Here is a 20,075-nt window from a genome sequence, read left to right as displayed (position 1 = left end):
GACACCACGGAAATCCTCCACAAACGTTTGGATGAGAGAACCCAGCTAAGGTGCAGATGCACCCGTAGAGAGGAATTCCAACCGGCAGATGGAGCTGTGGAGTGCAGAGGAACAGATCCTCTGCACAGCCACAGATGCCAGTTAAGGATTGTACGTAATGGGCCAATACGGAGCAGGATAGTTTCTCTCAAGGGAGGGAGCACAGAGACAGAATGTATGTATGTCTACCAATCTAGTCGCCGCCCGGCGACGGTCGACATCAACAGCGAAAACCAAAGTGTGAACGCAATCGCAAGAGTGGCGATTGCCAACAGTAACACAAGACAGAGTAAAGGTTAAACACAGGAGCAGAGCGAAAGGCACAGCATATCATACAATGAGAATGTCAACGAAAATAACAAACGCAATACCTAAACGCGGCCACCGCGCGTTAGGCGCAACAGCGACAAGCGCGTTTACAGCGCGGTCTCCGCACGATAAGCGCAACAGAGACAAGCACGCCACCATGACTAACGAATGAACACAAATGAACAAATAACAGGAACGCTTGCTAAACGGCTGCCTTACCTCAGACAACCGCAAGCGTTTGCTCCAGACAGACAGACGAACGGAAAACAGGAATAGGTCAGATAAGATCCACTGCTCTTCCGCCAGAGCGAGTGCGATCCGGGTTCAGGGACAGGACAGGAAGGATCCACTGCTCTTTCCGCCAGAGCGAGTGTGAACCAAGTACAGAAACAGAGCTAGCAGGATCCACTGCTCTTTTCCACCAGAGCAAGTGTGAACCAAGTAGAGATACAGAGCTGGCAGGATCCACTGCTCTTTTCCACCAGAGCAAGTGTGATCCAAGTGCAGAAACAGAGCTAGCATGATACACTGCTCTTTTCCACCAAAGCAAGTGTGATCCAAGTACAGAAACAGAGCTAGCAGGATCCACTGCTCTTTTCCACCAGAGCAAGTGTGATCCAAGTACAGAAACAGAGCAGTATTCACTGCTCTTTTCCACCAGAGCAAGTGTGATCCGAGTACAGGAATAGGCCTAGCAGGATCCACTGCTCTTTCCGCCAGAGCGAGTGCGATCCACACGGCAAGACAGACAGAAGGAGTAACCAGCAGCAACCGCAGCTCTGGCCTACACTCCCAGACAGACAGAACGATTTCCTGTCGACCGCCGCTGGCGACAAGACAATCGAGGCAGAGAAACAGAACAAGGCAATACAAGTAATACAACCTGACTGCACTAGAGGGATGCCTAGTGCAGTCCCCAGGAATACTCTAAGATAATCTTTAGCAAACAATAGCAAGGCTGACACTCCAGGAGTGTTTTAGCAGTAACAACCCATCATGACCAGCAAAGGACTCTGGGAGAGCAAGGTATTTATACTGCAAGCCTTCAAAGGAGGCAGGTAGGCAATTTGCATGACAAGTGTATGCAAATTCCTCAGCAGAGCAACTCTGGAACTTGCAAAGCGAAGACAGGTCTCTTATCCAGAGACCTGCAGCCCACAGACTTAAGGAATGGTCAAACAGCTGTCTGCCTGTGCAGACAGCTGAGCAGATCATTACAGAAAGCTGTTAGCTCTGAGCTGCCTCCTTTCTCTTTGATTAAGGACCAGATGGAGAGACTTAATATGGAGTAACAAAGAACCCGTCCATTAAAACATTTTTGAAAACATGGAGGAACTTTATTGAAACAAATTTTATTAGAGATCAAATATTGCAGATGATGAAGTATCTGAAAAATAAGATTGGAGGCTACTACGGTAAACTGGAAATATGATGTTCTGTAGTGGCAGTAGGAGTCGGATGATTTCTGTACCAACTTCACAGCCCTGCAAATAACACCCGCCAAAGTAGAGAACACCATAGCACACAATGGAAAACAGTATTGCTTTTCTCATTCACCCTGGTGTGCTAGTTTTCCATAGATTGCCACTTTAAGAAGAAGCTTGCTGTCCTGAACGTCAATGGGTCAAGTACTGTTACTTTATCTGGTGGAGATCCTAAGGGCCCAACACCCAAACACAAGAAAAACAACTTGGTACATGCAGGATGCTGTAGAAATAGAGAAAAGGAACGGGAGGACACCGGGAGCCCGATCTGGTGTATTATCGCAGATATAAAAGGTAAGTATAAAAAAGTATTCAGATATACTCACAAAGCCGGGTTGCACATAAAGCAACCAAGTAAACTCGCATGTGGGGAAGTACCGTCCCCACTCGGCCTTGTGGTTTCGCTTTGTTGGTCGCAACTCCTTAAGAAAGAAACACCCGCCTGGGTGATAGCCCTCAAACTGGAGGGGGTAAAACAATGACAAGAGGTAGGAGGCGCCCTTGGGGTACTTATAAGATAGTTAGTATACCACTGGTTAGTGAAAACCCTATAACTTGGTGCATGCAGGTCTGTGTACACCCTATAACTTGGTGCATGCAGGTAGAGCACACAGAGCACACAGATCATCTATGAAACTAAGCAACATTTGAGTAGGCACATGGACCAACAAATGAAGACTACCTCTGCAGTTCAGGACTTTGTGGTCTACACATCAAGGAACAATGTTTTGAGGCATATTTTGGAAAGAGAGAAAAATGGTTCACAGCCTTAACTATGTCACACTGAAACAACCATCCCTAAAAAGGGGAAAGGGCCTTTGACACCATTTGTCATCGTCATTTTTATTATAGATTGATATAGTGCAAAAAAATTCTGTGGTGCTTTAGAGTTACAGTGGCACAAGCAAAGTATGGAGAAAAGTACATGGCATCAACTTGGGTAGCACAGATAATACACAGCCATGCCTATCACAGCAGAGGCAGCTCCTTCCTCTCTGGGTTGACAAAGCTTAACAAAGAAAAGAAGATTAGAAATATTACAGAGACAGTGCAACTATAAAAGGCTGCAGTAATCCAGACCACATTAGAACAGGTATAGGAACTTATAGGATAGAAGAAATAAGGCTGAAAATTTTGTTACAGAGTCTCTTTAAAAGGAAATAAATATGACGGCCTCCATTTCACTCTCACCTCGGGCTCACTTTAATCTTGTTTGCCTGGATGTTTTGCAGTCAGTACACAGCATCAGCAAAATGTGAGGTTCAAATCCTTCCTGTCCTATACCACCTATTCCATCTGTGGGTAGCCTAGCAGTATACTGTAGCCCAAAGGTGCTCACACGGTTTCGGCTTGCAAGCTAAAAATTGTGAGTTTTAAAAATTGGCAAGTCAAAATGATCTACCAATGTACAATTTTAGGAGCACAATTGTATATACAGAATCAGTGTCGGACTGGGAGCTGGAAAAGCTGAGGAAATCCACTTGCTGGCCAAGCAGTAGTAATCAGGTGTTGCTACTGACAGTGAAGACTTGCTGCAGGTTTCTATTATTATTACTAGTATTACTATAAGGCCAACATCTTCAGCACTGTACAGAGTATATTGTCTTGTAACTTAACTGTCCCTCAGAGGAGCTCACAATCTAATCCCTACCATAGTCATATGTCTATGTATGTATCGTGTAGTATATGTATTGTATTCTAAGGCCAATTTTAAGGGGAAGCCAATTAATTTATCTGTATGTTTTTAGGATGTGGGAGGAAACCAGAGTGCCCAAAAGATACCCATGCAGGCACGAGGAGAACATACAAACTCCTTGCAGATGTTGACTTGGCTGGGATTCGAACCAGGAACCCACTGTTGCAAGGCAAGAGCACTAACCACTACACCACTGTGCTGCCCACTGCCCGCTACACCAACGTGCTATTGGGAGTGATAACTCAGGGTTTCTGCTGCTTGGCCAGTTTTTCCATCTCCCAATTAGTGATGCTCAAATACCCCTTTTCAAAATTCGAGTTAGGTCGAATTCGAATAGTAAATTATTCGAGGTCAGTCGAATATTCGAGTCGAATAATTTTTACTATTCGATTCGACCTCGGACTTCGAGCTCACTATTCGAGTCGGTATTCGAGCTCACTATTCGAGCTCACTATTCGAGCTGACTATTCGAATTGGCCTTAAATAGCTTCCAACACTTGTTTTGAGGGTGAATGATGCAAGAAACATCTTTTTTTCCAAGTAACAACAGCAAGTGATTATGTGGGGATGTTCCTTTAAAAAAAAATGTGGAAAGATAAGTTGTGTCCTTAATTTTGTTCAGTAGTGTTACTGTATATACTTGTTCTTCTTCTTCTTTATCTTTCTTCTTCTTCTTCTAGATCTTCTTCTTCTATATCATCTTCTTCTTCTTCTATATTGTCTTCTTCTTCTTCTTCTTCTTCTTCTTCTTCATCATCTTCTTCTTCTTCTTCATCATCTTCTTCTTCTTCTTCATCATCTTCTTCTTCTTCTTCTTCATCATCATCTTCTTCTTCTTCTTCTTCATCATCTTCTTCTTCATCTTCTTCATCTTCATCTTCTTCATCTTCTTCTTCTTCTTCTTCTTCTTCTTCATCATCTTCTTCATCTTCTTCATCATCTTCTTCATCTTCTTCTTCTTCATCTTCATCTTCTTCATCTTCTTCTTCTTTTTCATCTTCTTCTTCATCATCTTCTTCATCTTCTTCTTCATCTTCATCTTCTCCTTCTCCTTCTTTTTCAATATCGTCTTCTTCTTCTTCACGTATTTCTCTTTTCAATTTTTTTTTTAAAGAAATGCAGCTATTTTTGAGCGTAACAAATAGCTGGTGGGCGCACGCATGTTGGAAGCGCCATTGTATGTGCTCCCTGGCAGTGGAAACACAAAGACAGCAGGAGGTAAATTCAGCAGCAGGAGGAGGAGGATGAGTGTGTGGCAGCAGGCAGTCAATGAGGCAGGCAGCTCGCCGTGACATAATAGCCCTGGTACCTAGCGGTGATACCAGGGCTGTAAATAAACACAACAGGAGGTCCCAGACAGCGGTCGTGCAGCCCACATTGTGTCCAATACACAACTGGGACAACACAGTTTTCAACCCGGGCACCTCAGAAAAATTAAACCTTTTTTTTTTTTTTAATGGTTTGTTTGGTTTTGGTTTTGCAACCAATATAGCTATTGTTTGACATAATAGCTGGTGGCAGAGTGGCAGCAGAAGGTAATTCTGTGTACCCTGGCAGTGGGAAACACAGACAGACAGCAACAGCAGCAGGAGGAATGGAGGAGTAATGTGAGCAGCTATTGTTTGACGTAATAGCTGGTGGCAGAGTGGCAGCAGAAGGTAAATCATCTGTGTAGTGTACCCTGGCAGTGGGAAACACAGACAGACAGCAGCAGCAGCAGCAGGAGGAGGTATGGAGGAGTAGTGTGAGTGTGGCAGCAGGTAGGCAGCGTGACATAATAGCCCTGGTACCTAGCGGTGATACCAGGGCTGTAAATAAACACAACAGGAGGTCCCAGACAGCGGTCGTGCAGCCCACATTGTGTCCAATACACAACTGGGACAACACAGTTTTCAACCCGGGCACCTCAGAAAAATTAAACCTTTTTTTTTTTTTAATGGTTTGTTTGGTTTTGGTTTTGCAACCAATATAGCTATTGTTTGACGTAATAGCTGGTGGCAGAGTGGCAGCAGAAGAAGGTAATTCTGTGTACCCTGGCAGTGGGAAACACAGACAGACAGCAGCAGCAGGAGGAGGAATGGAGGAGTAGGCGAGCAGCTATTGTTTGACGTAATAGCTGGTGGCAGAGTGGCAGCAGAAGGTAAATCATCTGTGTACCCTGGCAGTGGGAAACACAGACAGACAGCAGCAGCAGCAGCAGCAGGAGGAGGTATGGAGGAGCAGTGTGAGTGTGGCAGCAGGTAGGCAGCGTGACATAATAGCCCTGGTACCTAGCGGTGATACCAGGGCTGTAAATAAACACAACAGGAGGTCCCAGACAGCGGTCGTGCAGCCCACATTGTGTCCAATACACAACTGGGACAACACAGTTTTCAACCCGGGCACCTCAGAAAAATTAAACCTTTTTTTTTTTAATGGTTTGTTTGGTTTTGGTTTTGCAACCAATATAGCTATTGTTTGACGTAATAGCTGGTGGCAGAGTGGCAGCAGAAGAAGGTAATTCTGTGTACCCTGGCAGTGGGAAACACAGACAGACAGCAGCAGCAGCAGCAGGAGGAGGTATGGAGGAGTAGTGTGAGTGTGGCAGCAGGTAGGCAGCGTGACATAATAGCCCTGGTACCTAGCGGTGATACCAGGGCTGTAAATAAACACAACAGGAGGTCCCAGACAGCGGTCGTGCAGCCCACATTGTGTCCAATACACAACTGGGACAACACAGTTTTCAACCCGGGCACCTCAGAAAAATTAAACCTTTTTTTTTTTTTTAATGGTTTGTTTGGTTTTGGTTTTGCAACCAATATAGCTATTGTTTGACGTAATAGCTGGTGGCAGAGTGGCAGCAGAAGAAGGTAATTCTGTGTACCCTGGCAGTGGGAAACACAGACAGACAGCAGCAGCAGGAGGAGGAATGGAGGAGTAGGCGAGCAGCTATTGTTTGACGTAATAGCTGGTGGCAGAGTGGCAGCAGAAGGTAAATCATCTGTGTACCCTGGCAGTGGGAAACACAGACAGACAGCAGCAGCAGCAGGAGGAGGTATGGAGGAGCAGTGTGAGTGTGGCAGCAGGTAGGCAGCGTGACATAATAGCCCTGGTACCTAGCGGTGATACCAGGGCTGTAAATAAACACAACAGGAGGTCCCAGACAGCGGTCGTGCAGCCCACATTGTGTCCAATACACAACTGGGACAACACAGTTTTCAACCCGGGCACCTCAGAAAAATTAAACCTTTTTTTTTTTTTATGGTTTTTTGGTTTTTGGTTTTACAACCAATATAGCTATTGTTTGACGTAATAGCTGGTGGCAGAGTGGCAGCAGAAGAAGGTAATTCTGTGTACCCTGGCAGTGGGAAACACAGACAGACAGCAGAAGGGCAGTACACAGCAGCCCACTGTAGGTGTAAAATGTGTGGCTGCAGGCGACGTAATAGTCAAAGTGAACCAGGCTGGCTTAGTGAGCAGGAGCCAGGAGGTGGTAAAGGGTGGTAAGGCACATTAACGATGGTTCCGGCAGCCAGTTCATGTCCCCCTCTCGCCGACAACAGGGGCCAGGAACTCGCCTTCCACCCACGCCTGGTTCATCTTGAGAAACGTCAGTCTGTCCACAGACTTGTGAGACAGACGTGAGCGTTTCTCGGTGACCACGCCACCAGCTGCACTGAAGCAGCGCTCGGACAGCACGCTGGAAGGGGGGCAGGACAGCACTTCCAGGGCGTACTGCGCCAGCTCGCTCCAGATCTCCATGCGCTTGACCCAATACTCCATGGGATCAACAGGGGCATCGCTGTCAAGCCCGCTGTACGACCCCATGTAGTCAGCCACCATGCGGGTCAGGCGCTGGCTGTGACCGGAGGAGGATGCTGCTGCATGCATCTCCTCTCTAGTCACTGCTGCCGGAGCCTCTACAGTCCTGTAGAGCTCGTGGCTGAAAGACAGCAGGTCTGTGGGGCGCGTGCTGCTGCTGGATGCAGGCACCTGCTGCTGCCTCTGTGCTGGCTGCTGGACAGTGGGGGTGGAAGGCTGGGGGAAGGCTTCCTCCAAGCGCTCAACAAGGGCCTGCTGCAAGCTCCTTATTTGTTGCGCTGGGTCTCCTCCTGCAGGCGACAGGAACTGGCTCAACTTCCCCTTGAGGCGTGGGTCCAACATCATGCTGATCCAGATGTCCTCCCTCTGCTTCATCTGGATCACCCTGGGGTCCCTGCGCAGGCACGTCAGCATGTGCGCTGCCATTGGGAAGAGGCGGGCCACGTCTGCTGGCACATCGACGTCAGTGCTGTCCTCATCCTCCTCCTCTGCCGCCTCATCCTCTCTCCACCCCCGCACCAACTCAGCTGCGCTGTGCTGATCCCCCTCATCAGCAGCCAGGTCAGGGACCTCCACCAAGTCCTCCTCCTCCTCCCCCTCAGAGGTGGACTGCGCAGCTGGTTGCCGCTCCTGCTGGTCCAAGGCTGCCGCTCCCTGTTCCAGCAAAGCTTCGAGGGCCCTGTTCAGCAGAGAAACCAGGGGCACCCACTCGCAGACCATAGCATGGTCCCTGCTCACCATGTTTGTGGCCTGCAGGAAGGGAGCCAGCACAAAGCACACCTGCTGCATGTGCCTCCAGTCATCATCGGGGACGATGGACGGGATGTTGCTGGTCTTGTCCCTTCTCTGAGAGGCGGAAACAGTGGCCAGGGCAAGGTACTGTTTGACAGCGCGCCTCTGTTCAACTAGACGCTCCAACATCGCCAGGGTGGAGTTCCAGCGAGTCGGAACGTCAAGGATCAGCCGATGGCGTGGCAGATCCAGCTCCTTTTGCACGTCTTCCAGGCTCGCACAGGCTGCAGCCGAGCGCCGGAAGTGACGCACAACATTCCTTGCCGTTTCCAGCAGTTCGCCCATCCCCTGGTAGGTGCGCAGGAACTTCTGCACCACCAGGTTCAGCACGTGGGCAAGACAGGGGATGTGGGTCAGGTTTCCCCTGTCTATTGCGGCAACCAGATTGGCCCCATTGTCGGCCACCACCTCTCCGACTCTGAGGCCTCTGGGGGTCAGCCAAATCCTCTCCTGCTCCTGGAGTTTGGCCAACACATGGGTTGCCGTCAGCTTGGTCTTCCCAAGGCTGACCAAGTGCAGCAGCGCTTGGCAGTGGCGGGCCTTCACGCTGCTGCTGAGGCGGGGGGTTTGGCCAGGTGTGCCGGAGGATGGCAGAGGATCGGAGGAACCTGCTGCAGTTCCCCTGACCCTGCGGGGTGGCACCACCCACTGTGTTGCTGCTGCTGCTGTGCCCGCTGCTGCTCTCCCATCCTCACCCCCTTCCACCAAGCTGACCCAGTGGACAGTGAAGGACAGGTAGCGGCCTGTCCCGAAGCGGCTGCTCCAGGAGTCCATGGTGACGTGGACCCTTTCACCAACCGCGTGCTCCAGCCCTCGCTCCACATTGGCCATCACAAAGCGGTGCAGTGCAGGAATGGCCTTGCGGGCAAAGAAGTGTCTGCTGGGGAGCTGCCAGTCTGGGGCTGCGCAAGCAAGCAGCGCACGAATGTCGCTCCCCTCCTGCACGAGCGTGTACGGCAGGAGTTGGGAGCACATGGCCCGTGCCAGCAAGCCGTTCAGCTGCCGCACGCGACGGCTGCTGGGAGGCAGAGCCCTAACCACCCCCTGGAAGGACTCGCTCAAAAGGCTCTGGCGTGGCCTTTTGCTGACACGGGAATCAGCAGACACAGCAGAGGAGGCCACTGAGGACTGGCTGCCAGAACAGGCCTCAGTGTCGGCGGCAGGAGTTGCAGAGGGGGGAGGAGCAGTGCGTTTCCGCACTCCTGCTGGTGCTGCTGGAGGAGCAGGAGGGCGGGTGGCTGCTGTTGCTGCTGCTGCTGCTGAAGGCTGTGCAGTGATGGGTGTGGTGCCACTGCCAGCACCAGATGCCTTCAGCCTCTGGAACTCCTCATGCTGGTGGAAATGTTTAGCCGCAAGGTGGTTGATGAGCGAGCTGGTGCAGAACTTTAAGGGGTCTGCACCTCTGCTCAACTTCCGCTGACAGTGGTTGCAAGTGGCGTACTTGCTGTACACAGTGGGCATGGTGAAATATCGCCAGATTGGTGACTTAAACATCCCCCTACGGCATGGAAGCGCTGCTGCCTGTCTCCCTGTGGTGGTTGGGGGGGGGGCTTGGGTGCGGCTGGTGGTGGTACTGGCAGATGCTGCTGCTGCTGCTGCTGAGCCTGAGACACCAGCAGGCTGTGGGACCTGCCTACTGCTGCTGCCAATGCTTGCAATGATGCGCCTCCTTGCAAGGCCCACAAGAGCATCCTCCTCCTCCTCCTCAGAGCTGCTGAGGACGACATCCCCTGGAGGTGGTGGCACCCAGTCTCTGTCTGTCACCGGGTCATCATCATCCTCCCCCTCCTGAAACATGTCCTGCTGGGATGAGGACCCCCCAAACTCCTCTCCTGATGCATGGATGGGCTGCTTGACTGTCGCCACAGTCTTGCTGTCCAATCCCTCATCCCCCAAAGTGCCCATCAGCATCTCCTCCTCAAAATCGCCAACAACAGCAGACAATTGACTCATGATGCCTGGGGTCAAAAGACTGCTGAATGACAGGTCGCCAACTGACGGTGAACTGGCCTCCTCCCCAGGCCCTGCTGGGCGGCTGCTGCGAACAGGGGTGGTGGTGGTGGTGGTGGTGAGGGTGGAGGCCTCGGATGCAGAGCTGATGGCGGGCTGCTCATCCTCCGTCATGAGTTGCACCACAGTGTCTGCATCCTTTTCCTCAATGGGACGTTTCCGACCCGGCTGGAGGAAAATGGGAGCAGGTGCTACACGCTGCTGCTGCTGTGTCTCTGCAGCGTGAGTTGCAGATGCTCCTGCTGGGCGGCGCCCAAGGCGTCCACGGCCAGTGGCTATGGGAGGAATGTTAGCCACTGACGCTGCTGCTGCTGCTGCGGAACTGTGCATGGTGGCGCGCCCGCGGCCGCGGCTTGCCACAATGCTGCTCCCTCTCCTCCTGATTCCCTTGCTGCCCTTGCCCTTGCCCAAACCGCGCTGGCTGCCACTTCCAGACATCTTCAATGTTTTGGGCGTATAGACAAAAGTTTTTTAAAAGGGCGGGTGAAAAGTGGGGTACTTTAATGGAGTGGGTTGGTTGGTGAGGTGACTGAGTGAGTGTCCCCTAGTACAGTAAGTAAGTAGTAACAGTCAGGAAGTACAACTAGCAGTTACAATAATCAGTAGTAATCACAAGTAAATTTAGTGTGTGTACACTCAGACAGTGAGTGCACGCACGCAGGAGCTAGTAGCCTATGAACACAGTGACTGAGTGTCCTAGACTCCTAGTACAGTAAGAGTAAGTAGTAACAGTAAGTAGAACTAACTAATTACAATAATCAATCAGCGATCAGAAGGAAATAGAGTGTGGGTGGTGTGTGTACACTCAGACAGTGAGTGCACGCACGCAGGAGCTAGTAGCCTATGGACAGTGACTGAGTGTCCTAGACTCCTAGTACAGTAAGAGTAAGTAGTAACAGTAAGTAGAACTAACTAATTACGATAATCAATCAGCGATCAGAAGGAAATGGAGTGTGGGTGTGTGTACACTCAGACAGTGAGTGCACGCACGCAGGAGCTAGTAGCCTATGAACACAGTGACTGAGTGTCCTAGACTCCTAGTACAGTAAGAGTAAGTAGTAACAGTAAGTAGAACTAACTAATTACAATAATCAATCAGCGATCAGAAGGAAATAGAGTGTGGGTGGTGTGTGTACACTCAGACAGTGAGTGCACGCACGCAGGAGCTAGTAGCCTATGGACAGTGACTGAGTGTCCTAGACTCCTAGTACAGTAAGAGTAAGTAGTAACAGTAAGTAGAACTAACTAATTACAATAATCAATCAGCGATCAGAAGGAAATGGAGTGTGGGTGTGTGTACACTCAGACAGTGAGTGCACGCACGCAGGAGCTAGTAGCCTATGGACAGTGACTGAGTGTCCTAGACTCCTAGTACAGTAAGAGTAAGTAGTAACAGTAAGTAGAACTAACTAATTACAATAATCAATCAGCGATCAGAAGGAAATGGAGTGTGGGTGGTGTGTGTACACTCAGACAGTGAGTGCACGCACGCAGGAGCTAGTAGCCTATGGACAGTGACTGAGTGTCCTAGACTCCTAGTACAGTAAGAGTAAGTAGTAACAGTAAGTAGAACTAACTAATTACAATAATCAATCAGCGATCAGAAGGAAATGGAGTGTGGGTGTGTGTACACTCAGACAGTGAGTGCACGCACGCAGGAGCTAGTAGCCTATGGACAGTGACTGAGTGTCCTAGACTCCTAGTACAGTAAGAGTAAGTAGTAACAGTAAGTACAACTAACTAATTACGATAATCAATCAGCGATCAGAAGGAAATGGAGTGTGGGTGTGTGTACACTCAGACAGTGAGTGCACGCACGCAGGAGCTAGTAGCCTATGGACAGTGACTGAGTGTCCTAGACTCCTAGTACAGTAAGAGTAAGTAGTAACAGTAAGTAGAACTAACTAATTACAATAATCAATCAGCGATCAGAAGGAAATAGAGTGTGGGTGGTGTGTGTACACTCAGACAGTGAGTGCACGCACGCAGGAGCTAGTAGCCTATGGACAGTGACTGAGTGTCCTAGACTCCTAGTACAGTAAGAGTAAGTAGTAACAGTAAGTAGAACTAACTAATTACAATAATCAATCAGCGATCAGAAGGAAATGGAGTGTGGGTGTGTGTACACTCAGACAGTGAGTGCACGCACGCAGGAGCTAGTAGCCTATGGACAGTGACTGAGTGTCCTAGACTCCTAGTACAGTAAGAGTAAGTAGTAACAGTAAGTACAACTAACTAATTACGATAATCAATCAGCGATCAGAAGGAAATGGAGTGTGGGTGTGTGTACACTCAGACAGTGAGTGCACGCACGCAGGAGCTAGTAGCCTATGAACACAGTGACTGAGTGTCCTAGACTCCTAGTACAGTAAGAGTAAGTAGTAACAGTAAGTAGAACTAACTAATTACAATAATCAATCAGCGATCAGAAGGAAATAGAGTGTGGGTGGTGTGTGTACACTCAGACAGTGAGTGCACGCACGCAGGAGCTAGTAGCCTATGAACACAGTGACTGAGTGTCCTAGACTCCTAGTACAGAAAGAGTAAGTAGTAACAGTAAGTAGAACTAACTAATTACAATAATCAATCAGCGATCAGAAGGAAATGGAGTGTGGGTGTGTGTACACTCAGACAGTGAGTGCACGCACGCAGGAGCTAGTAGCCTATGAACACAGTGACTGAGTGTCCTAGACTCCTAGTACAGTAAGAGTAAGTAGTAACAGTAAGTAGAACTAACTAATTACAATAATCAATCAGCGATCAGAAGGAAATGGAGTGTGGGTGTGTGTACACTCAGACAGTGAGTGCACGCACGCAGGAGCTAGTAGCCTATGGACAGTGACTGAGTGTCCTAGACTCCTAGTACAGTAAGAGTAAGTAGTAACAGTAAGTAGAACTAACTAATTACAATAATCAATCAGCGATCAGAAGGAAATAGAGTGTGGGTGTGTGTACACTCAGACAGTGAGTGCACGCACGCAGGAGCTAGTAGCCTATGGACAGTGACTGAGTGTCCTAGACTCCTAGTACAGTAAGAGTAAGTAGTAACAGTAAGTACAACTAACTAATTACGATAATCAATCAGCGATCAGAAGGAAATGGAGTGTGGGTGTGTGTACACTCAGACAGTGAGTGCACGCACGCAGGAGCTAGTAGCCTATGAACACAGTGACTGAGTGTCCTAGACTCCTAGTACAGTAAGAGTAAGTAGTAACAGTAAGTAGAACTAACTAATTACAATAATCAATCAGCGATCAGAAGGAAATGGAGTGTGGGTGTGTGTACACTCAGACAGTGAGTGCACGCATGCAGGAGCTAGTAGCCTATGAACACAGTGACTGAGTGTCCTAGACTCCTAGTACAGTAAGAGTAAGTAGTAACAGTAAGTAGAACTAACTAATTACAATAATCAATCAGCGATCAGAAGGAAATAGAGTGTGGGTGGTGTGTGTACACTCAGACAGTGAGTGCACGCACGCAGGAGCTAGTAGCCTATGGACAGTGACTGAGTGTCCTAGACTCCTAGTACAGTAAGAGTAAGTAGTAACAGTAAGTAGAACTAACTAATTACGATAATCAATCAGCGATCAGAAGGAAATAGAGTGTGTGTTGTGTGTGTACACTCAGACAGTGAGTGCAGTGCGCACACGCAGGAGCTAGTAGCCTATATGAACAGTGACAGTGAGTGTCCCTACGGGTACAGTAAGAGTAAGTAGTAAGTAAGTACAACTAACAATAATCTATCAGTAATCAGAAGGAAATAGAGTGTGTGTACACACAGACAGTGAGTGAGTGCACACACGCAGGAGCTAGCTAGTAGCCTATAAACAGTGACAGTCAGTGAGTGTCCTACTCCTAGTACAGTATAACTACAATACTATTAGTAAAGGACAGCAGAAATACTGGTATAGATGAGAGAAATAAACAGAGGACAGCTGCCCACAGAGGCAAGGCCCCCCTGAGGCCTAAACCTGTAAGCTTGCAGCAGCTGCCTGTGTCTAATGTAACACACAAGCTACTAACTAAAATACAATGTCTAACTAACTAACAACAATATAGGTGTGTATAGGAGGTGTATGTGAGCAAAAATGCTAGGTAAATGACCACAATAGAGCTCTTGCTAAGCCAAAGCACAAAGGAGCAACTCTCTCTCTGTACAAGTCTCAGGCAAGCACGGAGAAACGTAACATGGCGGCCGCTATTTATAGGGTAGGGGCTGGCCAGGGTCCCCCTCTGTGATTGGCTGCCGTCAGAGGGCCTGGGAGCCCTCTGATTGGCTCTAAGGACATCAATCTGGGCTATGACGCTATTCGAGCTCGGTACCGAGCTCGAATAGCGCCGGGTTGCTCGAATAGCTCGAATAGTGAATGGGCTATTCGAGTGTACTCGGATAGCCCATTCGAATAGCTCCAGCTATTCGGAGCTCGAATACCGAGCTCGAATAGCTGAAAAAGAGCTCGAATATTCGAGCTACTCGAATATTCGAGCTCTGCTGAGCACCACTGCTCCCAATCCAACACTGTACAGAATGAAAAATGTAGTGCGGTTGGGATCTACCATAACATCCTTTGGGATCTACTGGTAAATTGTGATCTACACAATGGGCACCCCTGCTGTAGCTGCTGCCTTGTTCTGCATCTCACATAAGCACAGGGACCCATTCTCTACAGTAAACAAAGTGAACAGAGGCGCCAAAAGAATAAAAGGAAATAACATTTTTAAAACATGGAAGTGAGGGGGGTGGGCCCTTATCCACTCCAAAGGATGTGACAATAGAATCGTGTCAAGTATAACACAAGATTTATTTAGATACTCCACACTGATTGCAACGCGTTTCATGGACGTGACCTCGCTTCATCAGGCAGTAAAACAGGAGTAAAAAGCTGTGGGTCAGAAACAGTCGGGTTTTAGACTAGGTGTGCATCACAAAACAGTATATTAACAATATAATAAACATAAAAAGGAACATTCATAGTCTGCAACATCATAAAACAATGTGAAGTAGTCATATGGGTGATTAGTAGTTTTTTTGGTTACACATAGAGAGAATCCCGCTGATACGTGAAGAGATCTAGCGTAACTAGTGTAAATCTCAGTTCTAGTGAGAAAGGCGTAGTCAGGGTCAGGCCGAAGTTGTTCACAAGAGCACATGAGTGAAGTACAATAGAGTTAGGCAAAATCGTAGTCAATTAACAGGCAGGGTCATACACATAAGTCAGATGTTAGTCGTATTAGAAGGATCAAACAGTAGTAAAGTCAGGGACAGGCCGAGTCATACACATATATCAGATGACAGTGGTACAGAAGGGCTAGGCAAGAGCGAGGTCAGCAGGCAGGCAAAAGGTTGGTACACAGATAATATACAATATCACGATATGATAATATTACAAATATATATTACTACAAAATAATAATACTGACTGACTAGAGTACATATACTGTATATCACGCTGATGCGCAATATATGAAATGTAGCTCTCAATTTCTCACTAGCTAGGGCCAAGAACTAGCAAACTGATTAGTATCAAGGCCAACGAGCAAGTGAATACTCTGGCCTTAAGTCCCCAGGAGGCAGAGAAAAAGCCCAGCCCCCAGAATTGACAGCACCTCCTGCAAAAAGGTGACAGCTGATGACATCACAGCTGACACCCCATCAGACACGCCTCCTCAGCCTATAAAGGCAGCTCTGAGCTGCGTGCGTCCTGCCAGAAACAACACGCCGACCCACATCTACAGGGAAGCCGGGGATGCCATCATGCTGAATTACGTCTACAGAGGAGCCGGGGTTGCCTTTTACCAAAGGTGAAGAGAAAACTTCCTCCAGCTGCTCCACACTATCAGAGCAGCCTGCAGAGACCACACCAGGTAAGTTTGTTACATTACCCCCCCCCCCCTTGAGGGGTGGACTCCGGACACTCCCCACCTGGCTTACCAGGATGTTGACAATGGAATTCCTGAATTAATTCATCGGCATGAATTTGCCGTGCAGGAACCCAGCATCTTTCTTCAGGGCCATATCCCTTCCAATCCACCAAATGCTGTAAGGAACCCCAAACTTTCCTAGAGTCAAGAATTCTCTCTATTTCATATTTGGTCTCTCCATCCACCTCGGTGGAGGAACCGAAGATGAAATTATATTAGCAGTGGGTTTTAAAAGAGAGACTTGGAAAGAATTGACTCCTTTGATGGACTGAGGTAATGTCACCCGATACACAACGTCATTAATTTTTTCCTGAATAGGATAGGGGTCAATAAACCTAGGACCCAACTTCACAGAAGGTTGACATAAAGGAAACCCACACAAGATCTCCAGGTGAAAATTTAAATTCAGGTGAACGTCGGACATCGCATAGAATTTTTGCTGAGTGGCAACTTGCTCAGTGAGGTGATTGACAGCTCCTGCGAGTGTCAAAATCTGGTCTCGCAACTCATCTATTTTGAGGGCCTTGATAATATCACGCTGATACATGAAGAGATCTAGCGTAACTAGTGTAAATCTCAGTTCTAGTGAGAAAGGCGTAGTCAGGGTCAGGCTAAAGTCGTTCACAAGAGCAGATGAGTGAAGTACCATAGTTAGGCAAAATCGTAGTCAATTAACAGGCAGGGTCATACACATAAGTCAGATGTCAGTCGTATTAGAAGGATCAAACAGTAGCAAAGTCAGGGACAGGCCGAGTCATACACATGTATCAGATGGCAGTGGTACAGAAGGGCTAGGCAAGAGCGAGGTCAAGAGGCAGGCAAAAGGTCGGTACACAGATAATATACAATATTATGATATGATAATATTACAAATATATAATACTACAAAATAATAAGACTGACTGACTAGAGTATATATATATCGTGCTGATGCATAATATATGAAGTGTAGCTCTCAATTTCTCACTAGCTAGGGCCAAGAACCGAATTGATTAGTATCAAGGCGAACGAACAAGTGAATACTCTGGCCTTAAGTACCCAGGAGGCAGAGCAAAAGCCCAGCCCCCAGAATTGACAGCACCTCCTGCAAAAAGGTGTCAGCTGATGACATCACAGCTGACACCCCATCAGACACGCCTCCTGAGCCTATAAAGGCAGCTCTGAGCTGCGCGCGTCCTGTCAGAAACAACACGCCGACCCACATCTACAGGGGAGCCGGGGATGCCATCATGCTGAATCACGTCTACAGGGGAGCCGGGGATGCCTTTGACCAGAGAGGAAGAGGAAGCTTCCTCCAGCTGCTCCACACTATCAGAGCAGCCTGCAGAGACCACACCAGGTAAATTTGTTACAGAGAGGAATACAATACATTCTGAAGGGTGGATAAACCATGTATAGTTTGTAAAGCAGGTTGTATTTGTACGGTGCCTGATGCATATAAATTCAAAAATGAGTTTTGTCCAGTGTTCTGGGGCTGTTGATTATAAGGTCCTAAAAGGAAAGCGGAGTGCAACTGGGGATGGGGAGGAAAAATTGGCATACAGACCCGGATTTACATTACAGGAGCCTATAGGCACAGATGTCCTGGCACCTTAGACTTCACCCTTCATGAACCTACAAACACTCACCGAACCGCACCACAAGTGTGTTGGTTTTCCCCGCTGTCACTTCCCCGTTACTTCTTTTGCCCTTTATAGGCAGTTACAGGTGTCCCTTAGCATTAGGTAGCCAGATGTACCCTCAGTATTAAGTGGTAGCTACTAGTGCCTCAGACTGAAGGAATATCTCATCAGTGGAATGCTGAGAGCTGGGTAAGTACCCTCTCATTTATGCCCTGCTTGGGACTTTTTCATAGGGGAAGGGGAAGGGAGGCACTCAAGGAGGGGAGTGAGCCGCCTGTCCATCATCAGGAGCCTGTAGGCACGTGCCTACAGTGCCTTATGGTAAATCCGGCCCTGTTGGCGTATGTGTAACCAAAAAAACTACTAATCACCCATATGACTACTTCGCATTGTTTTATAATGTTGCAGACTATGAATGTTCCTTTTTATGTTCCTTATATTAATATACTGTTTTGTGATGCGCACCTAGTCTAAAACCCGACTGTCTCTGACCCACAGCTTTTACTCCTGATGAAGCGGGGTCACGCCCATGAAACACGTTGCAACCAGTGTGGAGTATCTAAATAAATCTTGTGTTATACTTGACACGTTTCTATTGTCACATCCTTTGGAGTGGATAAGGGCCCACCCCGTCACTTCCATGTTTTAAAAATGTTATTTCCTTTTCATTCTTTTGGCACCTCTGTTCACTTTGTTTACTATCCTCGTCCACCCTTGGTGGAAGGGCAGAAATTTCGACATTTCTTCCCACCTACAGAGAGCGACTTCTTAATCCTGAGTGGGGACAGGCTTGTTCTCCCCACCTGCCCTTACAGTGGTTGCCTAAGCGGTAACCCTGGCTTGTGAGTATTATTTTACTTACTCTATACTTTCTCCCAATACCAATACATACTACACCATATTTTGGGCTCTCTGTGTCCCTGCTTTTGTCTCCATTCTCTACAGTGATTAACTTCACAGACTAATCATAACTGGCTCAATAATTTGTATTTTCTATGTCTGAACAAAACCAGTGGACAACTGAAGGAAGAGGGGTATGGAGGCTGCCATATTTATTTCCTTTTAAGCAATACTAGTTGCTTGGCTGTCCTGCTGATCTTTCATGCATCAGTAGTGTCTGAATCACACACCAGTAACAAGCATGCGGTCATCTGATCTGCATGCTTGTTGAGGGTCTATGGATAAAGGCTACTTCCACTGCTGCAAATTCATGGAGTTGGCATGCTGCATACATTTGCATCACGCATGCAATTCCTGATAGCTGTGAATGGCACAGCTAGAGGGAAACACACATTGTAACAGGTGCAAGTGATTCAGAAACGCACGCTGGACACAAGCAGAAACGTCCCCTTAAAGTATTAGAGGTAGAAGATCAGAAGGACAGCCAGGCAAATTAGCATTTTTTTAAAAAGAAATATTTCTGCCTCCCTGCTGTATGTACTGTATGTCCACGTAGACATGTAATGAAGACACCTGGAAAAAAGGGCACCCAGATATTAACACCTATAGCAGTGGTCCTCAAACTAAGGCCTGCGGGCCGAATGCGGCCCCCTGAGGCTTTTTCACTGGCTCCCCAAACAAAAAATGTATAACTTATAGATGCAGCTCACTACACCTTTAAATATTGGCGCCCCGCATATAGAACAGCAGTGCTGGTACCACCCACCCACATACTGTAGAAGCCAACAAGCAGTCATTCGCTGGATTCCAATCCAATTCTGTATCATGTGACACTGCTGTCCAACTGGAAGACAGGTTGTCAACTAGGTTGTCAACAGGTGTCTGGTGCACAAAGATGTTCTTTGGGCGCTGCACGACTGAATGGCTCCTGCTGGGAGTTCTCCTCTGGCATGACTGGAAGGGAACCAATACCTAGATTCAATGTAATGTTTTTCAACATCATTTTATGTATGTTCTGGCCCCCCAGCAGTCTGAAATATGTTGACCTGGCCCTTGACCGAAAAAGTTTGGGGACCCCTGACCTATAGAATATCGTAAAGTTACTGATATTATACAACTTAATTCCAATAGTAAATGATCTGTAATCTTTACCGATATTTAATATGATCTACTTAACTAACCCTCCTGTCATGCAGAACCCTCCCTCTCCCAATGCCTAACCCTTAAAGGATACCTTAGTGCTAAATATTTTTCAAAAAGGATGCCTATTGCCTAAATTTGTGTATGGGCTGGAACCCACTAGAGCGTTTTTTTTTGTTGAGCATTTAGGGATTGCTTCAATCGCTAGCTATTTCCCTAAACGCTCTGCTAATGTAAATGGATGGGACATATTGGATTTGTTTAACCTCCTTAGCGGTAACCCCGTGTGTGACACGGGGTAAGCCGCCGGAGGGTGCCGCTCAGGCCCTGCTGGGCCGATTTTCATAATTTTTTTTTTGC

The sequence above is a fragment of the Hyperolius riggenbachi genome, chromosome 11 (genome assembly GCF_040937935.1).
Source record: "Hyperolius riggenbachi isolate aHypRig1 chromosome 11, aHypRig1.pri, whole genome shotgun sequence".
NCBI lineage: Eukaryota > Metazoa > Chordata > Amphibia > Anura > Hyperoliidae > Hyperolius > Hyperolius riggenbachi.
This window is presented reverse-complemented; position numbering follows the sequence as displayed.